The sequence below is a fragment of the Oratosquilla oratoria genome, chromosome 38 (genome assembly GCF_046742065.1).
Source record: "Oratosquilla oratoria isolate Oo_2021 chromosome 38, ASM4674206v1, whole genome shotgun sequence".
In the NCBI taxonomy this organism is placed as follows: domain Eukaryota; kingdom Metazoa; phylum Arthropoda; class Malacostraca; order Stomatopoda; family Squillidae; genus Oratosquilla; species Oratosquilla oratoria.
The window spans coordinates 17,902,422-17,908,775 of NC_134814.1; positions in this window are offsets into that span (position 1 = coordinate 17,902,422).

Sequence of the window (6,354 nt, forward strand, 5' to 3'; positions counted from 1 at the left end):
AAGGCCAATCTCCATACACCAGCAAGATCTTAAGTGGGTGGACGACTTCACCTATCTTGGAGTCATTGTGCAGAAAACCTTGTCATCCTCTCTTCAAATCCAGAAGCTGAAGCAAATGACAAAAACGAAGACATCTCCGATGAGATATATGCAATCACTTGATGCGGGTGCCAGCCGCCTGGTACTGGAACACTACTACAAGTATTGCAATCGACCCACAATTGAATATAAAGCACCTGTCCTCTCACATCTAACAGCACAGCAGGAAGAACCACTTGAAGTAGCACAGAACAACGCCCTTCGCCTCATCCTAGGTGCTCCCATGTGGACCAGAAGAAGCAACCTATAGATGGAATCCGGCATACCACCACTGATGGCCAGGATTCAGACCCGGAACTGCACCGCGGCAGCCAAGTCCCTGCTGAGCGACAGGGACTCCCATCGCAAGACCAAACTCAAGGCTCACCTGGATGCGCACCCGGACCTACCACGACCGGACACCTAGGAGACCAAATGTGCGCGACAGGCATGGAAGGGCACCTACGAGCTCTGAAGCGAGACAGGGCATGCCTGAAGTACCGATCTCCAGCCCCGTGGATATCCCCATCAACCACCTTCAACCACACACAACTACCACACGCAAAGAACCACTGCTCACCAGGGGAACTGAGAGATGCCGCACGAACAGCGATCGAGGCAACGGAGGCCCAGGGTGGTTTTGTCTGCTACACTAATGCCACATTGTATATGTATTATGTATCTTATATTGAAGTGCATGCTGAATTATATGTGAGAGTGGATGGAGATCGTAGTGACACATGACTATTTCCGTTCTCTCTTGTATATTCAGTTTTCCTACGTAATCTGTTTCCGCAAGTCCCGATATCTTATGCTCTGCCAATGTTATTGTAAAAATTGTATTTCACCCTCATCCACGAATTACTCCATATAAAACTATTTATTTTCATCATATTACTACAATATATTTTTGTATAACAATCAAGCCTATGTACACACATAAATAAGGGTATATTCGTATAAGTAATCTTTTCATCAATATCCACACGAGTGTTCACTGCGGTGTAATGCCCTTCGCCAATAAATAGATCTTGCCTGATATTTCCAAGACATCAAAATTGGTCTCATTCATCTCTACAAAACCAAGCCTACAAGGTGGAACATTCGGGAAGTACGTTCCGACATTTAAGACGTGTAAGGACTACCTGGGGCTCCGTACAACTGTGTAGCATTGACGTCATTAGCGAAGGTTGTATAAGGGGAAGAAAAGAACTCGCTCGAGAGAGAGGTAAAAAATCTTACCACGAGAAGAGACAAACATGTCACTCTCCTTCCCACACGACATCGTGTATATTCTCATTCAGCCCCCGACTGAATAGAGGCAACCGTCTCTCTCCACGACTTCCCGACGACGCGAATATCCTTCTCCAGTCCCCGCTTGAATAGAGACAACCGTCTCTCTTTACGACTTCACGAGGGCTCGGATGTCCTTCTCCGGCCTCCCGGTTCAATGGAGACAAATGTCTCTCTGTACGATTTCACGACGACGTGAATACCTTTTTCCCGCCTCCCGACTTTACGACGACGGCTGAATAGAGATAACAGTCTGTCTTCACGATTTCACGACGACGTGTATGTCATTTTCCAGTCCCTCGGCTGAATAGAAACAACTGTCTTGGCGACTACACGACAACGTTTATATTCTTCTCCAGTCCCGGGCTGGCTAAAGTCGCCCGACTCTCTCTAAGAATACAAGACGCAGTGTAATATGTAATTTGTAATATATAATATGTAATATATGTAATATATAGTATGTAATATGTAATATATAGCATGTAATATGATATATGTAATGAACTTATGCTTAAAGTAGAGTTAGTAATAAAATGTTGTCTATTGATAGTTCATAGTTTTCCTTCTCCCTCTGACTTTGATAGTATTACGAGGTATAAAGTTTTGTTACTCCCTTGTAGTACATGATAAAGATTTCTTATCAAGTACTGGAGATGGTGTATAGTACCGAAAGGAGCGTGATAAGGAGGTAAAGACATTGTTTATTCATGCAACAAAACTCCTTTATCAGACCGGTTCAGTTAAGTAAAGTGAACTGTTAGACCATCTCAGCCACTCAGTAAAACAGACGCTCCCTCTGAAGCTCCCTACCCATCGCTCAGCATTTTGCTCTGCCCATCGGCCCATTATTTCCTGCTAAACTGCACCAACTAAGGTATTTTCGGCATTTCAGACGCTATTATCTAATTTTTGGAAGGTGTACGCATACATTCAGGGCAAAGAAACACACGAATAATATACTTGATATCCACTGTTTTTAGAGGGGTACGAGTATATATGAAAGAGATAAATAATCCTGTCTTTAGAGTTGTTTCGAAGAAAGAGATAATCCATTTTTTACAGAAATGTACCTACTTTTAAGCCACAGTTAAATACATAAGAAACTCTATAAGAAGCATGTGGGTGCAAGAACTTACTCTCAATTACTCACTTGTATTGCCCACCGTTAGTGCTTTTCCATGGTTGTACACGGAATTTCTTGTTTATACTGTCGCTCCCACGGGTGCCTTTTTATTGTTATTTTTGGCATTGTCCTTTTTTTCTATTATTGCAGGATTACCGCCAATTTCCCTCACCACGAAAACCAACTTTCAATTGTTTCGTGAAAGGCATAACGTGCCTCACTTGTTAACGAGGCCAATCCCTTTAGTAGAGCGATGGGGTATTGCACCTGTGCGTTTCGTCCACACGGGACGAGATGATATACTATTACATTTCCTGGACCAGGAAAATCTCGACACCTGTTTTGAGTACTTGTAGTAATCTCACTCCCAATGAGACTGTTGATGCCTCTAAGTTAGATAAAGATGATCATCTTCGTGATGTAGTAGGTAAAAGGGGTAATTTTTACACTAAAAATTAAGTCCCCTTCACGCAATGATACACATCTACTCAAACGCTTGCCAGACAACAGAATTGCACATATAACAACATTATATAGTAGATCACTTGCCTCTGGTTATTTCCCACAGATTTTCAAGTCCTCCCATACCATCCTCATTTCCAAACCCATGGAACCTACGTCTGCCCCCCTAACGTACAGGCCCACCTTCCTTCTAAACTACTTTGGTAAGACGTTTGTTGATTCAGAGAAAACTTATCTGGCTCCTTTGCATATTAAGTTAGTGTTGATGAAAAATTTGTTAAAGATATGGATAGAACTGACAAGGGATTTATCTTTTTGAAAAATAAGTTTCCCAAAGTAAGTGACGCAAAAATCAAAGAAGGTATTTTTTTGTTGGACCACAGATTAGGGTGTTGATGAGAGACCAGAATTACGATGAAGAACTAAGTGATCTTGAAAAAGCTGCATGGCTGTCATTTAAGAAAGACTGCGCAGAATTTTGGGGAATAACAAAGCAAATAACTATTCTGGAATCGTAAAAGAGCTACTGACATCCTACAAGGCCCTGGGATGCAATATGAGCCTAAAAATCCACTTCCTAGACTCTCGCTTGGACTTTTCCCTTGCAAATCTTGGCGCCATCAGTGACGAGTACGGTGAAAGGTTTCACCAGGACAGTCTGAACATGGAAACCCGGTATCAAGGGAAGTGGAGCTCTTCATTGTTAGCTGTTTACTGTTGGACACTAAAAAGGGATTTCCCAGAAGCAAAATGCACTCGAAAATCATGCATTTCTACATTTTAAAGTTAATTTTCATTAAAATATCAGCCTCATTTGTTAGTTATAATTGTTTATATTTTGATAGAAAAATTCTGAAAACATTTTAAATCGACTTTCCACAGGAATTTTGGGTGACAGTGTTTGAATAATATTGTATCATTAATAGTTTGGAATTATGTGTTTCATGATTCTTAATAGTCATGTATACTCTCGGTGTTCCATTTGTAGTAAGTATATATGAGAAACTGTATGAGTTGGTGTAAGAGGATGGTAGATGAACTGTTGGAAAGAGGGGTAGAAGACGAGCGTTATATTTTTATGGGTAGTTATTTACAAACACAGCCAAATGAGAGTGAGTTGCATAAGTTTGCTCTCCGCTGTGTAATTATAAACAGTGGCCGGAGGCCTGATTTCATTGCTAACTTGTAACCTAAGTGAGATATGGAGATATTCGAGATTGCTTAAGTTGACAATATCACATATAGACTTGTATCAACGAATCTAATTGGGGAAAGGGTGGAGGAGGAGAAAATTCAATTTGTTCACTATTGTAAGATCACGCTCTTTGGGGAGGATCTTAACTATAAAGTTAAAGTTCAATGAACACAAGAAATCATAACGTCACTGCAAATCTCACCTAGGACCAAACATACGTGTTCTCGGGGGATTCCTAGAGTGTACCTCAGAGAAGCAATTTGTATAAGAATTAACGGAAGAAAATGAAAGAAAACTTATTCCCCTTGTCTGAAGATTATATCAGGAGGAAAATATTATAATATAAAGAACTAACAAAGAAGAATGATTGGAGACAACAGGGTATACCGACTAAAATATGTGAAACCAAGACAGTAATAAGAAGTGAAAGTGAAGAAGGGGGAGAGTGACGAAAGACAAGAGATGGGTGAAAGTGGGTAAAAGTTGAAAGGAGGCTGAAAGTCTGTTTACCACCTCACCAGTACATAATAAGCCTCGTAACCCCTTTTCGTTCACGAGTTTACATGGGTACATCCCGAATATCTTCACTTGCGTTACTCTTCATCAGAGCACTGTCGTCGTCGTTCACCGACAGACTGCCATAAGCAAAAGAAGTGGGTGTTGTTCGATACTCCTCTCTTCGAGCCCGCAAAGCGATTTATCTTCATTATTGCACACAACCCACTTTCATTCCTTTTCGCCCTCACTTAAGTGATAGCGCGTATGTATGTGCCCAATAGACTCTAACATTCGCACACCAAGCAATAAGTGATCTCTGGAAGCCTTTAGTGACGAATACGGTGTAGGCACAGTGGTCGGTCCTTGGTGGAATTAAAAATCAACATGTCTCGGCAGCAGCCTACACGATTAAGGAACCCTATTCATGACCCACTCTGCTCACCTACACGGAGAAGAGGCTAGAAAATCTATTTTAATCTTAAATTCTCTACACTAACACATATACGACATGAATATGATGATGATAATGATAATGACCAAAGAACAACAACAGGGAGGAAGCAACTGCCCTCCCAAAAGCAAAATCCCCTTATTGCACTGCCGATCCGCCCTGTTACGCAATATATCCCTGTGAACGAAACGAAGAGGGCCCTATAAAATCGAGAACAATTTGCATGGGTAACACCTGGGCAATTGCTCACTCTCTCCCAGATATGATAAACCCCGTCATCGACGTTATCAACGAGCTCAAGCACCACGATAAATGACGGGAACCCTGTATCCATGCGGAACCAAACATATCTTTTTGTAATCACATAGAACCCTCATATAATATATATACACTTAATACACTATGCACCAGTCACATTCACATGCCACTTAACCAAGTATGCCTACATGACTAACGTAACAAAACCTCCCTTTCTCACATCAACAGAACGCTACATACTTATCACGTAAACATCGCATGACGGAGAATCAGGACCAATGGATAACCGACTTAGCAATTCACATCCAAACAATTCACACACTCGTAGGAAGACATAATTATAATCAACTGACCATACACCACACCAAGACGCATCTATTAATAATGACTAGATCAATTGTAGAGTGCCAGGTCTATGTAGAACATTAGGAGACTAGAAAATGTAATACTAATTGTAAATCCTTCATACAAATGCTGAAAATGTAAATATGAACGTATAATCTGAAACAAAAGTCAACATATGTGCTGTGTGTGTGTGTGTGTGTGTGTGTGTGTGTGTGTGTGTGTGTGTGTGTGTGTGTGTGTGTGTGTGTGTGTGTGTGTGTGTGTGTGTGTGTGTGTGTGTGTGTGTGTGTGTGTGTGTGTGTGTGTGTGTGAAAATAATAATGATATGATAATGATAATTCTTGAATCGATCGATCGGCTGTTGCCTCGAGTTTCACCGAGTGGGGTCCCGGAGCCCCACAGCATTTCACAATAGTCCACAAATCCTTCAAGAGATCCCTCTACGGAGAAACCTTGGACTGATATTTGCTTTGTCTTAGAACATAAGAGCATAAAAATAGAGGGGTTGCAAAATACCATAAGGACTTGCACTAGAAATGCCATGTCACTTACCTCCTGTCATCCCTATTCATAGTTATCTAATCTTCTCTCAGAACACTGAGTCATTTCAGTGGTCACTGCATGGTTACTAAGTCTTTTCTATTCCTTTAT